Here is a 24,900-nt window from a genome sequence, read left to right as displayed (position 1 = left end):
GGGACACAATACAGTAAACTGAGCGTATCGCCTGGTATCAATTGCCGCGATATAGCGCTACCGCTGTCTCGCTATACCGCTGCAGTGACTGATAGGCCCTTAACATGAAATACCCCTTGTCAGTACCGGTTGAAGCAGTGTTTGGTGTTTATACACAATGTTTTTAAAGCTTATTGGTCCATGGGGCCAGATCATCAGTGCACGACCCTGCATCACTACCGAGAATAGCACCTTCAGACAGCAGCCTGATCTGGTTCCCTGGGTATGCTGCGCTGGCGCTACACTAACACTATTTGTTACTTGCATGAGTGTTCCTTAGAATGCATTATTTGAATGTTCATAATAAATTATATGTATAATTACAACATGCCACAGCATCACTACTGTTACATCTTCATTTTTATCATCCTGAGAAAAAGAGAACAAACATGGATGTGTATGCCACTGTACAAAATTAATTACATCTTTTTTAACATATTCTCTATTACTATATCTTCAGATTCGACATTTTTACAAGCACACACATAGTTTAAAAACACTATATTGGATTTGATCAATACTTTTTACCAAATTATTACATTTATTTATGATTAATTTCATTGTGTAATAAGAAAACAAATGCCAAATAAATGGCTTTTCATGTGAATCAAATCCAAATGTCAGAACCAATGACAGACACTATCATTAAATATCATTATTACGGATCAAGAGTGTTTGGATTTTTTCTAGTTATTACACTGGGCGTATAATAACTCCGCTAAACACACCACTTTACAATGGGAGAATAACGGGGCATAATCGGCCACATTTGCGTCATCAGATTTGCTGAAATAAAAATGCTAATGGTATTTCATTAAGGTGGTCGTTTAATTCCATGTATTATGTATACATTTTCGTGACAACAGTGAGCTGACACGAAATATTTTTGGCCTGTTTGCTAATCCCTTTTCCATTTTGTAATGCTATTTAATGTAAATTCTGAACATTAATCGAAATAAAATACTGTTTAAATCAAATATTAACGAAAATATCACTGTCGAAAATGGGGTTTGTGTCATTGTTTACATTTCACCGATGTGACGACCACTTCCGAGTCTCGAAACAGTTTAAATAATGTTTTCCTTTACTAAAAGTAACAATGGACGTAAATCTCGTGACGTATACAACATTGCAAGGGCCTTCATGAAAATGCTAAGAAAAAATATAACCACCCGCTCTAGCGTTTTTCTATAGTAAATACATGTGGTGTCCGCCATGTTTGTTTGTCTGGTGGAGGCGGCCATTGTGAGTGAGTGAGCGAGCGTAGCGCCAGCGCAGCATACCCCACTCCTTTGTCAAGTCTAACTCGGCCACTGACAAATAATAAATTATTGTTTTTACATAAATCAACTAGCTTATAACCATGTGAGGGGGCACGGGTGGCCCAGTCGTCTAAGGCGCCGCGATTCGCTGTGCAGAGTTGCGTCCCTTGGGCACGCCAGAAACCTATGATTGTGGGTTCGAATCCCGGTTCGCCCCGATTATGTTTCTAGGTTTGTCAGCACCATACCCGTGCTCGTGGGTTTCACCGAAGTGGTAAACGTCTGAGACTCGCATCACTTCGGTCTTTGCTCCCACATTAAGCTGACACGCCGTGATATAACTGGAATAGTGTTAAAAGCGGCGCTAAACCCAACTCACTCACTCACTATAACCATGTGAGGTTGAATTTCCTACATCCTAACGTGACCTTTCTAACAATACATAAGCATAATTTAGTCTTTTAACATCGTTCATATAGTTAAAAACAAATATGGGGAATGGAGAATATATCTTCGTTAATAGAGCTTGAGTTTATTGTCATAAAATCTGACAAAGTACGTGGCCTTGCATTAAAATCACCAATGATAAAAATACTATTGTCGCAATCTACTGATAACTCATACGAGATTTCATTATGTAGTTTTGGAAATGTTTCGTCAGGGTAATTTGGCGAACCCTCTCGTGGGATATATGAGATGCCAATATATACATTACATGATACATTTAATATTTCATGGGGAGCGAGAAACCATACAGATACTCCAAGGATTCGGCTATTTTATGGAAATGCTGTACGTATTCATGCTTAATAGCAACGGCTATACCGCCTGATTTTCTACCAGTACTTGTAATTCTATGTTTATAAAACATTGCATATCCAGGAATGTCAATACAATCAAATCCATCATGTTTGTTTCAACAAAACATAACACTTCCTAGTTTGTATTAAAATTCGTAAATTCAGAAATAAGTAATCTAGGTTTCAAACCACACGCATTTAAATAAATCGGTTGAAAATGAGAACCATCACTGTTACGTGATATGAAAGCGTTTGTTGGCGAGGGCTCATACACAGGTTGCTCTGTTGGTATATCATTGGCTGCATCTACTGACTGCTATTGTACAATCTGTCCATTTATTCCCTGCAAAATCTAAAAGATTTAAAATCTAAATATGTCTTCTTTACGATTACATCCATCAAATAGTTGTTTGTATGCGTGATACGTTAGTATGCTGTTTGTTTATGTATCGATATATGTATGTGTGTATTTGTGTGTGACTTTTAGAATTAATCTAAGTTCATTATTTTATGTACAGTTTACTTTCATTAATTGTTAAATGTCCTTTGTAGGGAGAGGTGTTTAAATAGGTTGAACCTGTTCACCAATCCCATTCTTTTTTTTAAAATAAATATGGTTTAAATCACAATGGTCCGTAAAAATGTAAATTAAGTGATAACTCATGTCTTGCTAGGCTGCCAAGTGCATGTTACATAACACACATTTCACTTCACTTCAAATCTGAATAATTACCCCAGACACAAGAAATGCCGAATGGGAACCTTTATCAGGTAATCTGATTGGTTATCTGTTATAAATTCATTAACTGAGCATCAAGTGAATGACGGCTTTAATGTGAAGTGAATGCCCCCTTCTTAGGAATGCCATATCAACAAACTGTTCTTTCTTGGAAACCTGTGCAACAACCCGAACCATTTTCTCGCCAGACAGCTCTTCTTAACTCGTCTTTTCGCTTTTAAGAACAACTGTTCTACGAAGGCACATGGCTTCATCCCGGATTTATGGACCATTCTATAGAAGTATCTGTTTTTACCCTTCTTACATGTGTCAACGCGTATGTTGACGGGGAAATAAGCTCAGATTGAAGACGAAGAATACGTTGAGTCCAAACTTCTTTAGTCGGCAGTAATACAAACAAATACAATTACTAATAGAAATATGTCGAGCGGAGATTCCAACTCAACAAGTACAAGTGAAGTCCAGCAAGCAGGCGTATCCTACTCGCGGCTGTACATACAGGTGCTGTCGGAATACCAGACTGACTAACAGTAAAGATGTAAACATATATATACACTATTGGACAACAATAGACAGACAAAGAGACAATGGCGTTGCCCTGGTCATGGGGCTTATGGATGTGAATACAGACACGGCCGGGGGAAAATGGATTAAGGCTATAAATGTCATAATGTGAAATGCTGTGTTAGACAATGGTTCAACTGACCGCTGTTACGCATGGATTACATCATGTTAAATAGTCCAGATTTCCTAATCCAGTATTTTCTCAATACTGTACAAAAGGGATGTTGTTCAGAAGCTACAATTCTTTAACATTGCGTTGTCCAGAGTGCAGTTAAGTCACTCTGTGACACATGCTTGCATGGTTAGTGGTACATTTCCCGCGCAAAGTTCCTAGAAGAAAAGTGTAAAGAAATCCATGCATGACCACGAAGAGAAGGAATGTAATACCCGAATACCCGAATTAAGGTCACGACCTTAAACATTTCAGGAAAATCCATTCCACCAGAAAGCCCCACCAAGCCTGATTCATAGCAAGAGCCCACCCAAACATTAAGAAACAGTTCATTGTTCATTTGTGTGCCCTCTGGAGACCTGGCAATGTTCAAGGAAGCTGCTTTCTCTGTGGTCTACACTAAGACCACCCTCTAACACACGCCCTGTGTCATTGTGAAACTTTATGCCTGTCTCGAGACATGCTGTGGGGTGACATCATCAACATTGGTCCTGTGGAGCTCAGTGTCCATCTCCAAGATTGATCCGACACTGATCTTGTCTGCAGTCTCCTGTCCTGTCATCCTCCTGTTTCCCTGTCCGATGAGGACCAGACTATATGATATGGCAACTCCTAAAGCGACTCTTAATCCATGTAAAATCTCTCCTTTTCCATGTCAACTTATAACATGTTCTGTAATCTCCTATGTACAATAATGTGGAGTTTAACGGCCGCTTCAGCCCCTGGCTATGTCGCAGTCGTAGCCAGCCAAGTTTCAAGTAGTAATCAATAGTGGGAAATAATAATAATGATAATAATAATAATAATAATAAACGTCTGGCCCAAAAAAACATGAGAGAGAGAGAGAGAGAGAGAGAGAGAGAGAGAGAGAGGGAGGGGGGGGGGGGGGGGGAGGGAAATAAGAACGGTGGAGGGTTTTAGAGAGACGAGAAGTTGTCTATCCAGAGCTTGTAAAACTCCTTAAGAAAAGAAATGATTAATAAATATAACGAGGTAAACCCATACTACAAAATTGTCTTCTCCGACGTCCGCGCGACAAATTCACCCATATCCATGCTACTAAACAGTAATAGCCATTTATCCAGCCACTCACTCAAGTCCAAGGCCACAACTGCAGCTCCCACTCACCGACACGACGCGCCCTACCCCCTCCCGCATCAGACCCAACGTTTATTAGAGTAGGTTACCCAGCTTATACCCTTTTATTTTCTTTATTACTTAAACTCATATCCTATATCTCATAAATACATCAGCCTAACTGATGTTTTATTTTTACCAGCAACACTATGCTCTTATTTACTAGGGGCGGTCGGGTAGCCTAGTGGTTAAAGCGTTCGCTCGTCACGCCGAAGACCCGGGTTCGATTCCCGACATGGGTACAATGTGTGACGCCCATTTTCCTTTCTTCTTTTATCCCCCCGAATTTACAGGGTTTTTTTGGACCAGCCGATTATTAAGCGGTCGTAAAATCACTGAAATATCTATCTATCTCTTATCCTCCATCAGTCGCAGTTTGCACCCCAAGCTTGCAAAACCTCTCCAGACTTCCAAACCTCCCAAGCCAGCCTTATTAGAACTTCACGGTAAATGTAAACTCACCTTCCATCCTTTCATCCCTATCACAACTCCACACAAACCAATGCAAATTCCAAAAATCTAAACGCAAGAAATGCGCACAAACGGAGTGCCCAGGCACATGACCACCTTGATGCATACATTGTAAATCTATAAAACACTCCTCACTCTCCAACCAATCCCAACATGGACAAACTCTCACACAACAGGCCAACAAATATATCAACACCGATACGGCCAAAGTCCAAACCAGAAAACATGCGCCGCATACATTCAAACCTCTCATCCCCACACCACAGACGCTACAAAACTCCCAGACTCTGTCTGGGCCATAAACGCCCCCACTGCACCCAAAACACCCATCCCTCACACCCTCCACTATACACATTCTCCCCCATACCACACACAGCCTCAACATCCACACCCCCATGAAAAACAAAACGCAAAACGACCACCTATCCACAACCCAGCACCAAACACACCACAGCCTCCAGGGCAACAACATCTCAACACCAGCAAGCACAACCCGTAAATCCAGACAGTAAGCAAACTACAACAACATCTAACACACAAACACAACCACCAACCAAACCACAACAACCACGCACGCAACCCACCCCTATGGAGAGTGATCCAACTAAATCAAACCACCTAAACGCAGAGGACGAATACTCAATCATGGAGGAAACTAATGAAAAAAAAAGAAATTAATGAAGTTACATTTTTAGCACTGCCCCACAAATCTCAAACACTAAATATTTAAATAATCCTCCTAGCTTACATGCACAAGCAAAAATGTCCAAACACTAGTGTGAAATCATGCCATGCAGTAGCACATAAACTAAAATTAATAACCTTCCCTAAACTAAAACTAATAAGGGAAACATCTAATTAAAACAAACAAAACTCAAATAAACCATCAACCACTCATCCCTCCAAAATGGAAGGACTAAACATATTCCAGTGGAATGCCAATGGACTAGACTCCCACGGCCAGGAATTAAAAGCTAAATTTAAACTAGACAAAGGTCCACATATTGTCTGCATACAAGAAACAAAATTATCTGCTAGATCTGAATTTACCCTTCCAAACTTTAACTCGGTAAGAACTGACGTCTGACCGAGCCAAAACTAAACCAGGTAGAGCCAGAGGCGGCCTAATCATATACGTCAGGGAAGACAAACTACGAAGAACTTAAAATAAACACGCCAAACTTAGAAGCAAACGGTATTCAAAAATTAATTACAAACAACAACCAAAAACATAATATCGTAAATATATGCCTCTGGATAGAAAAACAAGTCAAACCTGAGGATTTAGACACGCTCCTCCAAATAGGCAATAAATCTACTATCTTCCTAGGAGACTTCAATGCCCTACCTGGAGTATGAGATATACACGGCAAACACATCTCAGAATGGATAGAAAATAATGATCTAATACTACTAAATAACAACCAACCTACTGGATACGACAAAATACACCATAACATGTTGGCTATCGACCTAACTATATGCACCACAGATTTAGCCCAAAGTATTCAATGGGAAGTACACGGAGTACCACTAGGTAGTGATCACTTCCCCATTAACTATAGGAGACGTAAACATCCCAACACCAACTCAAAACCAGGAACCAAGATTTCATTATAACAAAGCCAACTGGAACAAATTTCAGGAAATCTGCAACCAGGCAAACCCAGCTGATCTAGAAAGTAACGACCCCTGCTGCAAAACCTAACAGACTATATAATTAACGCAGCCAAAAGCTCCATCCCTTTCAAAATAACCAAAATAGGCAAACATTTGGTTCCCTGGTGGAACGAGGAGATAGAACAAACTAGACGTAAACGCAAATCCGCATCTAAAAAAGTCAAACGTGACTTCAAACATCTTAAAATTGCACACGAACTTAACCACCAAGTACAAAGATTAGTCAAAACAGCTAAAACAAGAAATTGGAAAACAACTCTGCGACGAAATTAATCACCACACAGACGCCAGAACGGTCTAGCACAAAATCCACGCCATTAGTGGCATTAAACGCCATAAAAAAAACTCCCAACATGAACAACTCAACAAACTCCTCCACTTTTCTTCCGTCAGCAGCAGCAGCAACAGCAATTTCAACCAAAAATTCCAGGAACAACTAAAAAAAGAAACCAAATTTACCAAAGAACCAAAAGACAATAAACTAGAAATAAATCTCCCATACACAATGGAGGAACTACTCCACGTCATCAAAAATAGGAAAAAGGGCACAGCCCCAGGCTTAGACCTAACCTCATACCAGATAATTAAACAACTCCCCCCAAAACTACTCCAAGCTCTACTAAAACTATATAACCTCATCTATCGAAACGGTCAGGTCCCGACACCTCCGAAACCAGCTGATCAGGCAAACTCATACAGACAAATTTCCCTAACCTCTAACCTATGCAAAGTAATGGAATCAATGGCTGAAAATAGACTACAACACTACTTAGAAAAAACAATATAATTAACCCAGACCAAAGCTGTTTCACCCCTGGTCGCTCAATCTTAGACAATCTCACCCGATTGGAGCAGGACATTACCACAGGCCAAGTCAACAAACAATACACAACAGACATCTTTCTAGACTTCTCCAAAGCATTCGACATGGTTTGGCACAACGGGCTAATGCAAAAACGACAAAAATAGGACTCAAAGGTCAAATAATGCACTACATCCAAGAGAACAACTAACCCTCAACTTTTCGGCCGCGTCCCAATCAAACTCTCAAATCCAAAACATCTTAAAAACAACATAAGCCCCCAAAACCAAGCGTTCGACCGGAAAAACCCTCTACTCACTCCAATATCCCTAAGAATAACCAACTCCCTAAATGAAAATAAATAACCTTAGACAAAACACAAAACCTTCAAGTATCTTCACCCCAAAACTTCACATACCAAAAATAGACACAACACTATATCCGACACACTCAATAAACAAACCGACCTCAAAATGCTACATTTTGTAGCCTTGGGCGTTATATAGGTCTGTTCTGTTCTGCTAAAACCATCACGTACAGTAGCATACATACACGAGAAATGGCCTAACTGGTGTCACATATACACAGACGGATCCTCAGAAACATACCAAATCCTCCCGACTCCCAAACAACCAATCCATTTTTACGGCCGAACTCGTGGGCATGGCCTCAGCCCTACACAAGCAATAATCTAAAAACGACTAAAAAATCCTTATCCTCACAGACGCCCTCAGTGGACTCCAGGCCCTCAAAAATATTAACACTAAGAACCGCCCGAAACTAATAAACCAAATATTAAAAAGCTCCAACGATCTAACAAAGGCAGGCAAAGACATAGAATTTAATTGGATACCCGCACACGTTGGAATCTTCGGCAATGAAAACGCAGATAAAGCAGCAAAATTATCCCTATAACTACCAGACATCACCCTAAACTTGCCAATCTCCAAATCAGAAATCAAAAGTGTCGCTAAACAAAAAACTTTACAAAATGGCACACTATCTACCAAAATACAAAATGTCAAATTAGGAAAATTTCTCAAAAGAAACCTAACTAAACCAAAAATACTACACCCATCCCCCAAAAATAGACAGAATTATAACTAAACTAAACACAGGCCATACCAAATTAAACAACCACCGTAAGATATCTAAAATACACGCTACAGGAACATGCCCAAACTGCACCCACCAAGAAACCCCAGAACACGTACTCATCCACTGCACCCACTACCAAACACACCGAGCAACACCACAAACCTATCTAAACCCTAATACAGCAGTACAATACTCTAGAATCAATCCTTAACCCACAAAATAACTTAGAAAAATTCAAAGCCCGGGGCATATATCTAACTAAAACATGACTAATTAGCCGCATCTAAACTCCAAATACACTTACATAACAAAAGACCTAATAAAACCCACACCTCCCTTAGTCCACACTTGCTCCTCCCCCCCCCCCCCCCCCCCCCCCCCCCCTTCCCCTGAGTTATATATAGGGTGGACAGCTACCAACTAAAGGCACAATTACCAGATGGACTCAAAACTGATACTTAACTTCCTACCGCTACCGAACCAGCGGTCAAGGAGCAAGGGACTCCCACAAGGAGCTCCCCAGCACCCACCTTCCGGCGCTACTTCCACACCCGTGTCAATGGAAGAGGAAACGTATCAGCCTAAACCTACAGGGCATTCCGTACATCACAAGAGGAATAAAAAGAGAAGAAATATCCCCTCGCCCTCTCAACTCAACGATAGTACTCAGACGCCCTCTTCAACTCCGATACATCCTGATACAACCACTCAAACAACACAGGCCTTGTCACATCAACACCTGAGAGTCTGTCTAGTTCCTCTCAGACAACATCTATTGAAGGCCCCCCGTCTACTAGTGAGTGAGTATGGTTTTACGCCGCTTTTAGCAATATTCCAGCAATATCACGGCGGGGGACACCAGAAATGGGCTTCACACAATGTACCCATGTCGGGAATCGAACCCGGGTCTTCGGCGTGACGAGCGAACGCTTTAACCACTAGGCTACCCGACCGCCCCCCCCCCCCCCCCCCCCCCCGTCTACTAAACCACGCAAACCACCAAGGACCCACAGTCGGCTAATTCGTCACCACTCGTCCCTTTCCGTTACCTGCGAGAAGGCCACCATACAGAAATATATGATATTTCGACTTCAGACCAAATGAAACGAAATTTCAACGCATGGAGCAAATTCGGCTGAATAAGAACCCTGTAAAGTACAGGACATATGTGCTGGCGGCACAACACGGTCACGTTGTCTTACGTACACCAGTCAGACATTGTGAGCTCAACCCTGTTTGCCCATCTTGGCTAAGTGTAAAGGGTTCGTGGCGAGACATAACACTGCATTCAAAAGTACAGATTCGTATCCGTCATCAGCTGATATAAAAGCTACGTCAAGATATTATCTGTAGAGCAGCAAATACTTCTGGATTCCAAAACCGGAACCCTCCAATACTCATCCCGTTTCATAGCTCTTGACTAGTCCATCAGGTTTCCAAGCAAATATAATGCAGTACATATCCTTAATTGCTACCCCATCAACGCACATGTCAATTTAGTTCAATAACAGCAATATTTTGAGACCACCCCCAACTCGGTAACATTTGCAGCTGTGATAATACACGGGGCTGTGTGAGGTCATCACCTCGGGGCAGGTGTTACATGTAGGTATTTACCTCAGGTTATAGGCCATTTTATACATGCATGACAACACACGAATATTTTCTGAGTTGATCATCATTTTACCGGGTTTTGAGTTTGGTTTGTTGTTTAACGACGGCGGTCTGTAAACAATCGAGTCTTGAAAAGTACATTTTAAGGATGATCACAGTGTCAGTTAGGACAGGCTAGATCAGGGTAATTTGCGTTATTTTGATATATGATCTGTTTACAATCCTGTGAGTCGTATTTATTAAATTAAGCCTGAAAAGCAGATTTCTAGTGTGTCTTACAGACCCTGATACAAATATATATCAAATACAGCCCATGCAAGTCTATAATGTTTGGCAAGTCTAGATCACTGCAGTATCTGAAGAGAGTCACTGGGCTCCTTTTTATTATATTTTTATTAAGATAACTGAACAACTGTTTTTTTATGTACGATATGTTCATTTCAGAGACTAGATTTTAGTCTAGAAGATTTCTTGCATTTCCGACAGTACTTTAGGTAACAATTTCCGCTTAACAGCTTACCACCTCCTACGGATGCAACAACACACGGCCACACACACACACACCCCCCCCCCCCCCATTTTATGTAAGTATATTATTTTTTCCCCAGAATATTCGGTCTTAATGTTAACCCCTTTTTCTTTATTTCCATAAGTACGCTTAGCTCAACTAAGGGCAGATATTCTCCACTGTAAATTTACACTATATACCTTCTATTTCTTCCAAAGAAATATATGTCATGTATGTAGGTATTGGAAGAAGGTTTATGGTTGATGTGTTCCAGTTTATAGTTTTAATGACTTTACGAAGGGTGGGTTAGGAGAGGTGCCTTATGGTTGTTATTTTTTTTTTTAATTTAGTGTTGCAGGGCGAGCATTTTGGAATTTCTGGGTAAATTGTTGGAAGATTGGGTTGTGTTGGGTCCCAGCCCAATAACTGCGTGTTGTTTGATTGGTCTTAGTTGTATAGATGTTGTGCCTGTTAGTATTTGTAGAGTGTTGAGTGAGGTACCGGCTCTGGTTCCCAGGGCTATCTTTAGTGCCTTATATTGGATTGAACTTAGCTTTTTTCTAAGCATCGACCTGCGCAATTGGGATCGATGACATATGCATGTATAAACCAAGTCAGCGAGCCTGAAAAGCATATGTATATGACACCACATCTATCGCGCCCGAGACAGTCACCTTAGCGCACTGGCGTGGGAGAACTCACATACATAACTCTGTCCTCAGTGGCCGTTGAAGCAATTAGTATTTAGGTGCTTATGTACTATGTGTTCACAGTTTCTATTAAGCGAGAACAGCGATGGGGACAAACACGACGCGGGAAACAATGTAGTAAACTGAGCGTTTCGCCTGGTATCAATTACCGCGATATAGCGCTACCGCTGTCTCGCTATACCGTTGCAGTGACTGACAGGTCTTTACCATGAAATACCCCTTGTCAGTACCGGTTGAAGCAGTGTTTTGGTGTTTATACACAATGTTTTTAAAGTTTATATGTCCATGGGGCCAGATCATCAGTGCTCAACCCTGCATCGCCACCTAGAATAGCACCCTTCAGACAGCAGCCTGAGCTGGTTCCCTGGGTATGCTGCGCTGGCGCTACACTAACACTATTTGTTATTTGCATGACTGTTCCTTAGAATGCATTTTTGGAATGTCCATAATAAATAATATGTATAACTACAACATGCCACACCATCACTACTGTTACATTCTTATTTTTTTTAATCATCCTGTGAAAAAGAAAACACACATGGATGTGTATGCCACTGTACCAAATTTATTCAAAATCATTAATATATTCTATATTATTATGCGACATTTTTACAAGCACACACATAGTTTAAAAACACTATATTGGATTTAATCAATATTTTTTTCCAAAATTATTAGACCAATTTATGATAAATGTCATTGTGTAATAAAACAAATGCCAAATAAATGACTTTTCATGTGAATTAAATCCAAATGAGAACCAATGACAGATCCTATCATTAAATATTATTATTAAGGATCAAGAGTGTTTGGTTTTGTTCTGGTTATTATTCTGGGCGTTCAATAGCTCCGCTAAACCTACCACTTTACAATGGGAGAAAACGGGGCATAATCACTTGCTTGATAAAGGTGTTAGGATCTACACCGAAACGTCGCACTAATTGTAATTAAGAAGTTGTTCATTCATAGAACTCGTCTAACTTCAACTTCCACATGCACCAATAACAAAAGTACGGGAAACAATGCAGTTTACCGGACGCAGCACGAGCTCTGCCATCTGCTCAGTTACCGCTGTATCGCTATACCGTTACTGTGACACACGCTCCTGTGACCTATTACCCCTTTTCGGTCTTACGATCTGAACTGAACTGAACTTTATTAACAGAGGTACAAAATTATTTTAACAACATAATAATATACATATAGAATATATACAAAAACATCTTGGCCGAGCATGCACGCATATTTATATAGATTTACTAGGGTAGCAATATATTTGCAATTCAAAAAGAGGGAGAGTTGCTTGATAGGTCTAAACAATGACATTATCATTTTACAGAATTTTGACAGTTTTCTCAATGTTCCAAGTCCTGAAGTATTGAAAAGTAAATTCATTTTATCCATATTGGGTTTGTTGTAGAATCTGTGTAAAAAAAGTTTTCTTTCGTTTTTTAAAGATAAACAAATAATGGAATTCATCACCTATGTCAGATAATTTGCAATGTTGGCATTTCCGTTCGGTTAAAGGTATTTTTCTCCATCTCCAAGTTTCAATAGGTAGATTATGATTACAAGTTCTAAACTTCAGTCAGACTCGCCAAGCGTTTTCCTGCAGTACGATGATATTCAAGATTTAGGCAATCATTTTTTTATGATACTATACATTGTGCCTTTTGAAGACTTATCCCTTGCACTGGTCCAACACTGTAGGTTAATGTCATTTATTTTTGTCATGAACTAATTGATATAGGTATGTGGGATTTTTGAAACATTGTGAAAACCAAATGTAGCTAAGTTCAACTTCATCACAAGTTCGTTCGATATATGTAATCCACCTATGCTTGCATTTTTAGTTTTGGTAGTACAAACCTTAAGCATCCAGTGTATACTATAATTATGAAATGACTCTAACATATGTTTCAGATCTTAAGCTTTTGTGGCCAATAGCACTGCATCATCTGCGTACAGTAATACAAATATTGTGATAATTTCAATTGGACACCTTTACATGATTCCTGTACAAGAGATCCTTCGAGGTAATTTTAAAATATTGCAAACAAGACAGGTGACAGGTATTCTCCTTGTCTTACTCCAGATTTACATGAAAAGAAACCTGTTAAACTACCATTACAGGAAACACATGATATTCTGGTACATATTATAAATAACGTTGTAATAGTTTTTGCCAAGTCCTGATCGCAAAACTGTGTCAAATGCTTTCTGACAATCTACAAATGCACACAGTAATTTCCTTTTCCTAGCTTTTAACAATTCCATGAGGTTATACAGAGCAAAGATGTGATCACTGGTAGGATAACCCTTTCTGAAACCTGCCTTGGCTTCTGACAGTATGGAGTTCGTTTCATTGAATCTTTGCAAACAGTTATTTAAAAGTGCTGCACACAGTTTATTATTTCACCTCTTGTTATAGCTGCAATAAGTATTGTGCTTTCTTCCATGGTTACTTTACGTAGATTATCACTTTCAAAGTCGTCATCGGCAGAGACTTCATTTAAAGATTTAAAATAGATTAATAATGCTTCACTAACTGGTAGGTTTTCATCGACAGACTGCCTTTGCTTAAGAAGTTTCCAAAATGAACGGGGGACATTTCTTTCAATTTTATATAAGTTATTTCAATGCATATTTGAAAATGTATGAATGCAGTTTTTATAACTTTTACTTGCATTAACTAGTCGTTGTTTAGTTTGGAATGTTTGACTACGTTTGAAATATCTCTTGGCCTGTAAGTATTTTCCACGGGCGATTTTACAATGTTTACCAAACCAAATGTTTAGAGCGCATGTGGGATGTTGATTTTCTCTGACTCTTTTTAACAAATCCGAACACTTTGCCAGCTGTATGAAGAAGCGCATCACTCATTTACTTTTGTTATAACATCAATTGGATTACAATAATCACCACAAAGTAGGTCAGATTCAATGGATTGTTTAATCTCTTCGTCAATGGAGTCGACCTATTCAGAAGCAGCGTCCTGTTTCATTTTCTGAGGCGGGGGCTTGTGTCGTTAATTTATTATGGGTTAAATACGGTAAGAGTTTGCCTGCCGCAGCCAGGTACATTGCACGTGAATGTGGTGTCACGAAGTCACGTGAGGAAGGTGACGTGTAGTGTTCACTGACTGTTGAACCATTCGAGGTCTTCGCATTACACAGGCGAGCAGATTTTACATCTTGCTATATATTGGCTCAAGAATTTGAGGTTACAAAGTATTGGAGTGTTTGGCCGTTGGGCAAAGTAGAGCCGCTAGGCAGATCCTTTTATTTGAGTGTTACGACGTGTTTGGTGTGATATGGGAAGTTGCTGCTAAAGTTACAGTTGGGATCCAAAAAACTGAGCCAAGGAAAACGAAAGAAAAAGCAGTCACAGATGAAGAGTAATTCAAGATAAGTATATTATGGTTATAATTTCAAACATTTCTGAATAACAACTGCAAAACTTGTTACATCACGTTTGCTTTGGTCACAATTTTAGTTTGGAATTGTATATTTCAGGCAGCTGAAAACGGACGCGGTTTTGACAGATTCGTGGATTCGACTTGAAAGAATGTTTACGAGTTTGACGAGTGTACTTATTTATGTTTGTTAATGAACCTGCTCGCTTGTCAGCTGCGGTAGGCATAATATAAGGGGATTAATACAGAGGCAGAGTATATATAACTATCTCTCCCCTGCAAAGTTTGAACAAGCCGCAATAGTATAATTATAGAAAAGTATAGACTTGATATTAGGTCGTATGTGGTACATCAAAGGTAAACAGTTGTCAGTGAGAATTATGTAAGAGTGAATGTTTAGACAAATCTTTTGTTCATAGAGAAGAAATGATTACAGAGTCAATGATATTCAACAGTATTTCTTTGTCTAGGCTGACGTTACCAAACAGGACGGTTCGAAGGTCATGTTCATTAACATAATAATAGCTTTTAGATCTTATCTCAGTGTAATAGTGACAGGTAAGTAGGTAGAGTAAGGCTCTTTCATTGAAAAAACACATGAACATTCAGCATTGTCACTAATAGACCTTAAAATTTGTGACCGTTCAGATCACTACATCCTAGTCTTAACTTACAGTGGATTATCTGATTTACGCGTGAACCAATATTTTTTAAAAATGCCAGGCACTTCTCATATACTACAGTCATGCATTTTTTGATACTGAGATTATGATGCGGCCTTTCTCAATCTAGAATCTAGTACATTCCAGGCGGAGATTGTGGAAGGTAAAAATGACTTTTTAAATAATTCAGTTCCGCAATTAGGGTCATAGTATTCGTTAGTGTTAGGTGTTTCATAATGTGGACGATCCGAGGTTTTTACAGGTGCCCTATCACATAAATAATCACATAATTTGTGAAAGTGTCGTCCTTCAGCCAAGCAGGATAGACCGGTTCCGTTATATGATTATAAATGACTTATGCCCTTCACGGCACCACATATGGTCCCGAGTGCATCTAGATGTAACATTTCCAGGGACAATTATTGATCCTTGGTGCAATTATTCCATATATGATCACAGTAATCAAACAAGGATAATCTGAATGAACAATAGAGCGTATGTAGACTGTCTGTTCAAACGATATTTCAGACTACGAAAGCAATTTATCAATAGGATAACCTTGGCAGTTAGATTTTCAGTCTGGCTATACCAATGCCCATCACTTTGTAAAGTGAGCCCGAGGTGTTTGTGGCTATAAACTTTCTTTAGTTTTACATTATTCATCAACAGATCAGACAGAACAGTGACGTTACGTTTTCTTGAAAATTAATTTGCTCCTCTTTTATCGGGATTAAATTTTACATTCCAAGTTTTAGCTCATAGAGAAATACGTTCCAAATCATGATCGATTGAAATACTTGTTGATAAAGGATCATCAATAATGACATACAGTGAAGTATCGGCAGCAAACAATTTGACATTACATCGGATGTCACAGACGATATCATTGATGAATACTAAAAATAATAAGGGTCCTAACACCGAACCTTGAGGAACACCGGCAAGTACAGGTTTGACATTCGATTTCTGTCCATGAATAACTGTATGTTGCTTTCTACCAGTTAAGTAACTTTGGAACCATTTTAAGACATTTGCATTGATAGTGTTAGGCCTACGTTCACTGTATGCCTAAAGATGTGTTTTGTCACGATCCTCTTCGATTCGTCCCGTCCTGCATGGTTGTCAATCTCGAGAATGTTCAAGAACATTGGCATACGAAGGTCTGAGTGACCACATAGAATGTCTCGAATCTTCGAACGGATTCTCACCAGGGAAACACCTTCTATTGTTAATAAACAGTCTATCAAAAGTTGGACTTACCTTAAGTCCTCTGCGTTTAGCCTTTTTCAGCAAAGGGAGAAGCTCTTGTAGTTTAAAGCGATTACATGTTCACTTCACGTTTCGACGGTAGCGATTTCTATAGTCTGCTTCTGTATGGATTTTCCTCACGGTTTATGTAATACACTCTACCAGCGGAAAGCACGCCGTTTCGCGCACTTGCACGTATGAGGGATACATCTAGGTGTGTGGTAAACGCATAACAGGGGAGTAGAGCACAAAACGCATAACAGGTGAATAGTGCCTATTATCAAGTGCGAGAAACGGCGTGCTTTCCGTTTGCAGTGAGTTACATAAAGCGTAAAGAATATCCTAACAGAAACAGACTATAGAAATCGCTACCGTGAAACATGGAGTGAACATATAACCGGTCTGTTATTACTTGAAGTTGTGGTTATAAAATTATGACAAGTACGTGAAAATATGGTAAATTAATGAGAGAGTTTAGCGATATCAAACCTTGTTCTCGGGCGTGATGTAGGGTCAATGTTTTGACGGAAGGACCCCCATACGCGGCGCTCGGATGAACCGCTATCAGTGGCTTAGTTAACCCGCTATAGCGCTACCAGTGTCTCGCTATACCATTACTGTGGCTCACGTTCCAATATGCACTCGACTAATGTTACCAGACTGAAATATCATTTTATGGCATTTTAGGAGGTCAGTATGGTACCGCTGTTAACGTTGTTTCTTCGAACAGAAACACGGAACATGAGCAGTGGAATGATGAAGGTGCGCAAAACATATCAGTCAAACATATGGTTTGGATTGTCAGATGTTAACAGCCAGTGGAGGCAACCCTCAATGCTGAACTTTGTGTTGGTTGACAAAGCATTGACGAACATAAGGAATAATCGATTCGTCGATAGTCCCATATAGATATATGAACACAAACTGCCAAAACTTGTGATGATTCTGTGCTGCTTACCCATAGGCCAGCACAGGTGGTGTAAGAAACCCTGTCACATGCTTGCCATGTGTTTCAGAAAGACGTGCCATAGTAACGTATATCGAACGTACCATGTTCGTTTCAAAATGACCGAATCCAAGCACTAGTGAGTGAGTGAGTTGGGTTTAACGCCGCTTTTAACAGTATTCCAGTTATATCACGGCGTGTCAGCTTAATGTGGGAGGAAAGCCCGAAGTGATGCAGGAATCAGACGTTTACCACTTCGGTGAAACCCACGAGCACGGGTATGGTGCTGACAAACCAAGAAACATAATTGGGGCGAACCGGGATTCGAACCCACAATCATAGGTTTCTGGCGTGCCCAAGGGACGCAACTCTGCACAGCGAATCGCGGCGCCTTATACGACTGGGCCACCTGTGCGCCCGAATCCAAGCACTAACAACACATTTGGATATTTCATACATGTGTCGACATTAATGTCATTCTTGAAATTTTAATTTTCAAAATGTTTTGACAACTGTTCCTTGCCCCCTCTACATTCATGCCGACACAGAGGACAAACGTACCATTTGTTTATAATGATTCTGACAATGTCTGATGGACATCCATAACATCCAACAGCTATCAACTGTTCCAGTGTAATGCAGGAGTTCATAAAGAACCCTGTTAACATTGTCATAACAGTTTGGGTTTGTCATCACAGGAGACCGCCTCCGTGGTCTAGTGGTAGAGCGTCCGCCCGGAGAGCGGAAGGTCCGGGGTTCGAGCCCAGTCCGTGTCATACCAAATGACATTAAAAGATGGTACTTGTTGTTACCCTGTCTGACTGGTCGGCTCGGAGTCAGTATACTGTGTCTGAGTGGGGTATTCATGTTAAACTGCGGCATGGTATCTCTTTGGCTAGCGCTATAAATCGGCATCAGTCCGGACTAGTACACACATAACATGCATGCACGTCGCTATATAAGTGCAATAATCTTGGACGCGACGTTAAACCCCATTCCACCTCACCTCACCTTTCATCACAGGATCGCCCCAGATAACAATGGGTTGGGTTGTTTGGGTTAATGTAGACGTTGTATTAATGCAGAGGGGTCATCAGATTGTTTGAGGGAATGAGTCGGTGAGTTAACAATCAAGGTCACATTGGAAACATTTCAGCAATTCGTGACAAGACGTTATACATTAATAATTAATGTACCAAACGAAAACCTGTCATCGATGGACAGTAAAAGAACTAGAATATCCCAGATGAATATTTCAAACTTTCCTGCAACAATGCAAAATATCACGATATGTAACAATACAATATACAAAAATGGCTACAGATCGCCAGCCACTGAAGGTAGAACATCACGCTAGGGACCATCGGGATTTACATTACCTTTGCTACCTGAATCGATCCCAGCAGGATTTAGTGACTAGCGATCGTACGTAATGTTAGCAACAATAAAAATAACAAATATACTAAGTTTAAAAGAGTAGTAGGCAGAAATATTCTTTGAATAACGTGAGCTAGGATAGTATATGAGGGGGACAATACTTTTACACTACTTCAATCCCCTTCAAGGATACAGCCATTAACAAGCTCAGATATTAATTCATTCTACCAATTTTAAAAGTCCTCTATTTTATACAAAACATATTATCTAAAGTTATTATACAATTCTATTTTTTTAAACACCCAACAATTAGATGAGAACTACTATTATTAAGAAGATCCTTTATGGATGAAACCTTGAAATAGTTATCCCTTGTTACGGAAAAAATCATCATAGTCAAACAGGACATGCTTGACGGTGATTCTTTCACCACAAAGGACACGGAATGGCGAGTTTTCACCTTTCAATATGCATTCATAATTTTATAACCACAACTTTAAGTAATAAAAAACCGGTTATATGTTCACTTCATGTTTCACGGTAGCGATTTCTATAGTCTGTTTCTGTTAGGATATTCTTTACGATTTATGTAACTCTCTCTGCCAGCGGAAAGCACGCCGTTTCTCGCACTTGGTAATGAGCACTACTCACCTGTTATGCGTTTTGTGCTCTACTCCCCTGTTATGCGTTTACCACACACCTAGATGTATCCCTCATACGTGCAAGGGCGCGAAACGGCGTGCTTTCCGCTGGCAGAGTGTATTACATAAACCGTGAGGAAAATCCATACAGAAACAGACTATAGAAATCGCTACCGTCGAAACGTGAAGTGAACATATAATCGCTCTAAAATACGAGAAAACTAAATAATAATACACTCTTCACGATAAATCCATTTAAGTCAGAATTATAACTCATTAGTTGCCATTTAATGGCAAAATAAACATTTATTAAACAGTATTGCGTTGTAACAACCCATCTTCATTTCTTGTGTAAAAGTCGCATTGTGAGGAGGCTGACATTTGAGATGAGGAATCATGGTCTGGTTGCTGGGGAAGTGACGTATTGTTTATGTTGTAAAATAACGAAGTTGAGTCGAGGATTCGTATGTAATACCATCCCCTGATTTCCTGTAGATTGCTGATAAGCAAGAGTGACTACAACGTGGCCAAATATGTGAAGACAGATTGGATACGGGCCGAGGAAAAAGGGGAAAAAATATATCTTTGAAAACATTTCTATATTTTCATCATTTAATTATGGTACTTTTTAGATAACTTAATGTTGATGTTTGTTTGAAATTGAATGAATATCACCATACACTAGCCATTGCAATATTTACATTCTAAACTATACTAAGAAATAATTTGAATATGAATGTGCATCAGTTTGTTTACTGCTGTGCTAGCTCACATCTTCTTATAATGCTTGTGTAATTAATTTTGATCATGTGAACAGTGAAGATGTACTATCAAACTCACTCTAACACTACACATAAATTTAAATTTGTAAACGTAATAGTCACATAGATTTTATGGCACACATAATATTTATAAGATGTGTGTTGTGACAATATCAGGAATAAGTACTCCCACAAACAAGGAATGAGAGTTTTCACAATGCACCGGTATAGACTTTTATTAAAATGATTTACAGTAAACTACGGTTATAATGAACACGCCTATAACGAACTTACTTTTTTGGTCCCGACTATTTGCTGTAGTTATGCTGTATATTTGCTTATAACGAACTACGGTTATAACGAACTAAAATGAGTAGTCCCCTTGAGTTCGTTATAACCGTACTTTACTGTAGTTATGATTTATCACTTTGATTGTGCAGCTGGCTGCTTTTAAAACAATAATTTGAATATACATACCTTGAATAGAATTGTCAATTTGTCAGAAGAGGCAGACAGATAATCGAATATGGCGATGTGATGAAGCTTGTAGAATTTCGCGCCTGCTGTGTGCGGCTCCGGCTTTGAATATACATATCGGGTTTCGCGCTCGGACCTAATAACAAACATCTGGGGAAATTCCTCAGAGTTGACACCGATATAACAGTCGGCAGAGATCCCATGCAGTGGAAGGATAAACATACGTCCCGCAGTAGTCAGTCTTACAGACCCTGATACAGATAAAGTGAGTGAGTGAGTGAGTTAGGATTTAAGGTCACATCGGCAGTATTTGAGCCATATCGTGACGAGTGATACAGATTAATATCAAATACAGCCCATGCAAGTCTATAATGTTTGGCAAGTCTTGATTACAGCAGTATCTGAAAATGAGTCACTAGGCTCCCGTTTAATATATGTTTATTAAGATAACTGAACAACTGTTTTTCTGTACGATATGTTTATTTCAGAGAGTAGTTTCTACAACGTTGGTGTGTAAAAGTTTGTTGTTGTTCTGGTTAACGTTTTTATAACGTTACACGAAACGTTTTGATCACGTTTGGGAATAACGTTGAAAAAACGTTTTAAAAACGTTATAACAATGTTTTCATGAAACATTGCCATGAGAAACCCCAAGAAAACGTTGTATAAACGTTGTGTGTTAGCTGGGTGGTTATTGGACGGAAAAACGACTAAACCTCATTAAAACTGATTAATTGGTGAGCGTCCAGAAAGTGTCCCGAAACGCTTCGAGTTTTTCTAGCGTAAAATGCTTTTTGCTCCGCCTTGTACAACTGTTATTGGCCAATAAGATGGCACTGGTCCCTTTCCACACGTGATGCCTAAGGCTTCCTTAAGACAGCATTAGATTTCGTATATCTGGCATGCCTTGCTCTAGTATCTGTCGCGCGCAGCGCAGCGAGATTTGCTGATAAGTCGTTTTGGGATATGAAACCTGTTAATGGAATTCATGTCACGCGCCAAGGAGTCAAACTAAACCATGTTACCAAGTTGTTTGAGATAACATATCCATTCGCTATTCACAGTTACCTTTATCGGACAATGAGTTTGATTATAACAGTAAATATGTGGTCAATATGAAGTTTTTACGATATACGGCTTTTCCATTGGACGTGAGGTTGGTCACATGACCGCCAAATTGAAGTTCATTTAAGAATTGACCTTCACTTTGTGTGAGTTTATTGAACTCACACAAAGTGAAAGTCAATTCTTATAAATTTTTTATCACAATTTCTTACCTCAAAAGATGTAGGCCAAGATCTAAACACAATTTTATTTAGTACATGTGACTTCATGTTTACACTGACAGCCATACAACAACCAGCTATATCGCGGAGTAAAATAGTTCCTCAAAAAGAAAGGTGACATGGGCGTATGGGTGCACAACTTGCTCGTCAGAAATATCTTACGCAACACATGTGTTCAAATAATAACACCATTAGATGAGAAAGGTCTGTAGAGAACTACCTCAGTAAGTCAGTCACAAAGACAGCGCTTCGTAATACATTTACATCAAGTACAAGACGTCAAAATGGCCGACACGATAAACGTGACGGGAGGATTTCCGATGTTGTTAATGAACCTGTGGCGGTTACATGTGTTAGTCATCATCGATCAACTGACCGATTATTGAAAGGTGATTAAAGATGCGTCAAACAGAAACTATGTAAATTCGTAGATTGCTGGAGACGGTCACTGTCAGCCTAGACATAGATCGAGTCGATATCGACGATAGTTTGGATGTGATTTTTTCGTTTGTTCATTAGGATGGGCCGTTGCGAGGAAATTCGTGAACAATCATGCAGTCAAGCTCTCTCACGTTTCTCAATGTGAACTGAAATGCTGAGACCAAGATAAAAGGTTCTAAATGATCAGAAATAATGCTTATGTATGTTTTCGTGCTAGGGAAATCTTAGGGGTTTCCTCCAGGAATGTGGAAGTAGTCCGTCAGTGTTTACGTCATTTCAAGAACACGGTCTCGTGAAAAACGTATGAACGTCAAATTGTGTCGTTCATACACTTATGAACGTCTATTTCGCGGCCTTGTGACCGACCTCTCGTCCAATGGAAAAGCCGTATATCGTGTAAACTTCAAATTAAAAGAGAATAAGTGTATGAACGACATATTTTGACGTTGATACATTTTTCACGAGTTGTATTCGTGGAATGACGTAGACACTGAAGGTCTACTCGATCCATGTCAAGTGACAGCCTACAGTGACAGCCTACAGTGACAGCCTACAGTGACAGCCTACAGTGACAGCCTACAACAATCTATGAACTGACCTTTGTACCTATTTGCCACATCTTTACAATTACCTGCAATGACCAGCCAGTTGATCAGTGATGACAAACACTTGTAATAACCCGAGGTTCATTAAACACTTCGGAAATCTCTCCAGGGACGTTTATTGTGTCGACCATTTTGACATATTGTACTTGATGTAAATGTAATACGACGCTCTGTCATTGTGATTAACTTACTGATGTAGTTCTTAACAGACTTTTCTCGTCAAATAGGGATATTATTTGAAGACTAAGGTTACACTCTTCAAAAAAAGAAACGCACATGTAGATTATTAGTAAATGTATTGTACCTAATAACGTTGATATATTTAATTTAATATCATAGATACACACATGACATTTTGGAGCTCGATAGTCACGTGTTGTCGTTGTACAAAGGCATTGAAAACTGTTCATTGTCATTGCTCATAAGGCCACAAGGTTGCGCTGAACTGAGTACCTCGTGTGAGCGTCCTGGGCAGAAATCACGGTTCTGCTTCTCCTTGGCACTGACTGGATAAATGTACGAATTCTGTCCTGCGGAATTCTGTGCCATTCTGCTTGTAACGCGTTGGCCAGTTGTGGGAGCGACTGCGGCGTGTTCTGACGTTGACGTACACGTCGATCGAGTTCATCCCAGAGGTGTTGGAGAGAGCATCGCTGTCGACGGATCTGTTGCGAAAGAGGGACGATAACTTGTCTTCTCGGTCCAGCCTCGCGGTGATAGTTAAGAACACAAGGTCACCATGTAGAGATTGAAGCACTACCACCTCACACAACTGTGTTATATCAGACATATATTATTGTGATTTGAAACCTCTGATTGAACATTTTCGAGTTATTGTATACTCTGTATTCTTTCGTCATGGTGGATGATTTTTGTGTGTTTTTTGCTCTTTGAATTATCAACAAAAATGAGAGCTATAACATAAACATCTACCTGGAGATATACAATAATTCTACTGAACGCATATCTTATAAATAGGACTTAATCATGGTATCATACTATGTATATTACAAAAGTTATCACAGAGTATCTTTCCTCATTTTGAATTCATTATAATTTATGTAATAAAAGCTGAACATCAGTTAGTAATATAAACGGATGTGATCCATACTGTGATAAGTGAATTATTAATTTCTTATTATGAATTAAATAAACTGACATAAGATAAGATAGTACATACAAATAATTATAATCTGTTCATGTGAGTAGGTAACCAGAGCGCGAGACAACTCTTTGACAGACCAGCTCTTTTATTTCATATTTCAATACATATATTTGGTATTCCTAAAATTCCACAAAAGCTACACAATGGCGACAAATGCTGAATCAGCATCACAGATACCAATAATACAATTTGAACACGATATACATATTATTACTTTAAAGTTAAAACATGTATCTAAATAGTAAATTAGCAGGTTTAAAAATATACACTTCCAACATTT

At 39.4% G+C, this 24,900-nt stretch overlaps 1 protein-coding gene across 9 annotated transcripts in view; it reads right to left on the bottom strand.

The window, feature by feature from the left end:
- Positions 1-21,226, bottom strand: part of LOC124152120 (organic cation transporter protein-like) — a 44,238-nt gene extending 23,012 nt beyond the window's left edge. For 5 of the 9 annotated variants that reach the window (XM_048396561.1, XM_048396564.1, XM_048396567.1 and 2 more), the window contains exon 1: positions 16,934-17,229. The gene's annotated coding sequence lies outside the window, so the exon portion shown is untranslated. Of the gene's footprint in view, positions 1-16,933; positions 17,231-17,410; positions 17,583-21,123 lie in introns of those variants that run through there. The other 4 variants (XR_007221093.1, XM_048396565.1, XM_046524883.2 and 1 more) reach the window with 4 other exon arrangements.
- Positions 21,227-24,900: the final 3,674 nt, after the last annotated feature.

The sequence above is a fragment of the Haliotis rufescens genome, unplaced genomic scaffold (genome assembly GCF_023055435.1).
Source record: "Haliotis rufescens isolate VD_foot unplaced genomic scaffold, xgHalRufe1.0.p SCAF_152, whole genome shotgun sequence".
Taxonomy (NCBI): domain Eukaryota; kingdom Metazoa; phylum Mollusca; class Gastropoda; order Lepetellida; family Haliotidae; genus Haliotis; species Haliotis rufescens.
This window is presented reverse-complemented; position numbering and strand designations above follow the sequence as displayed.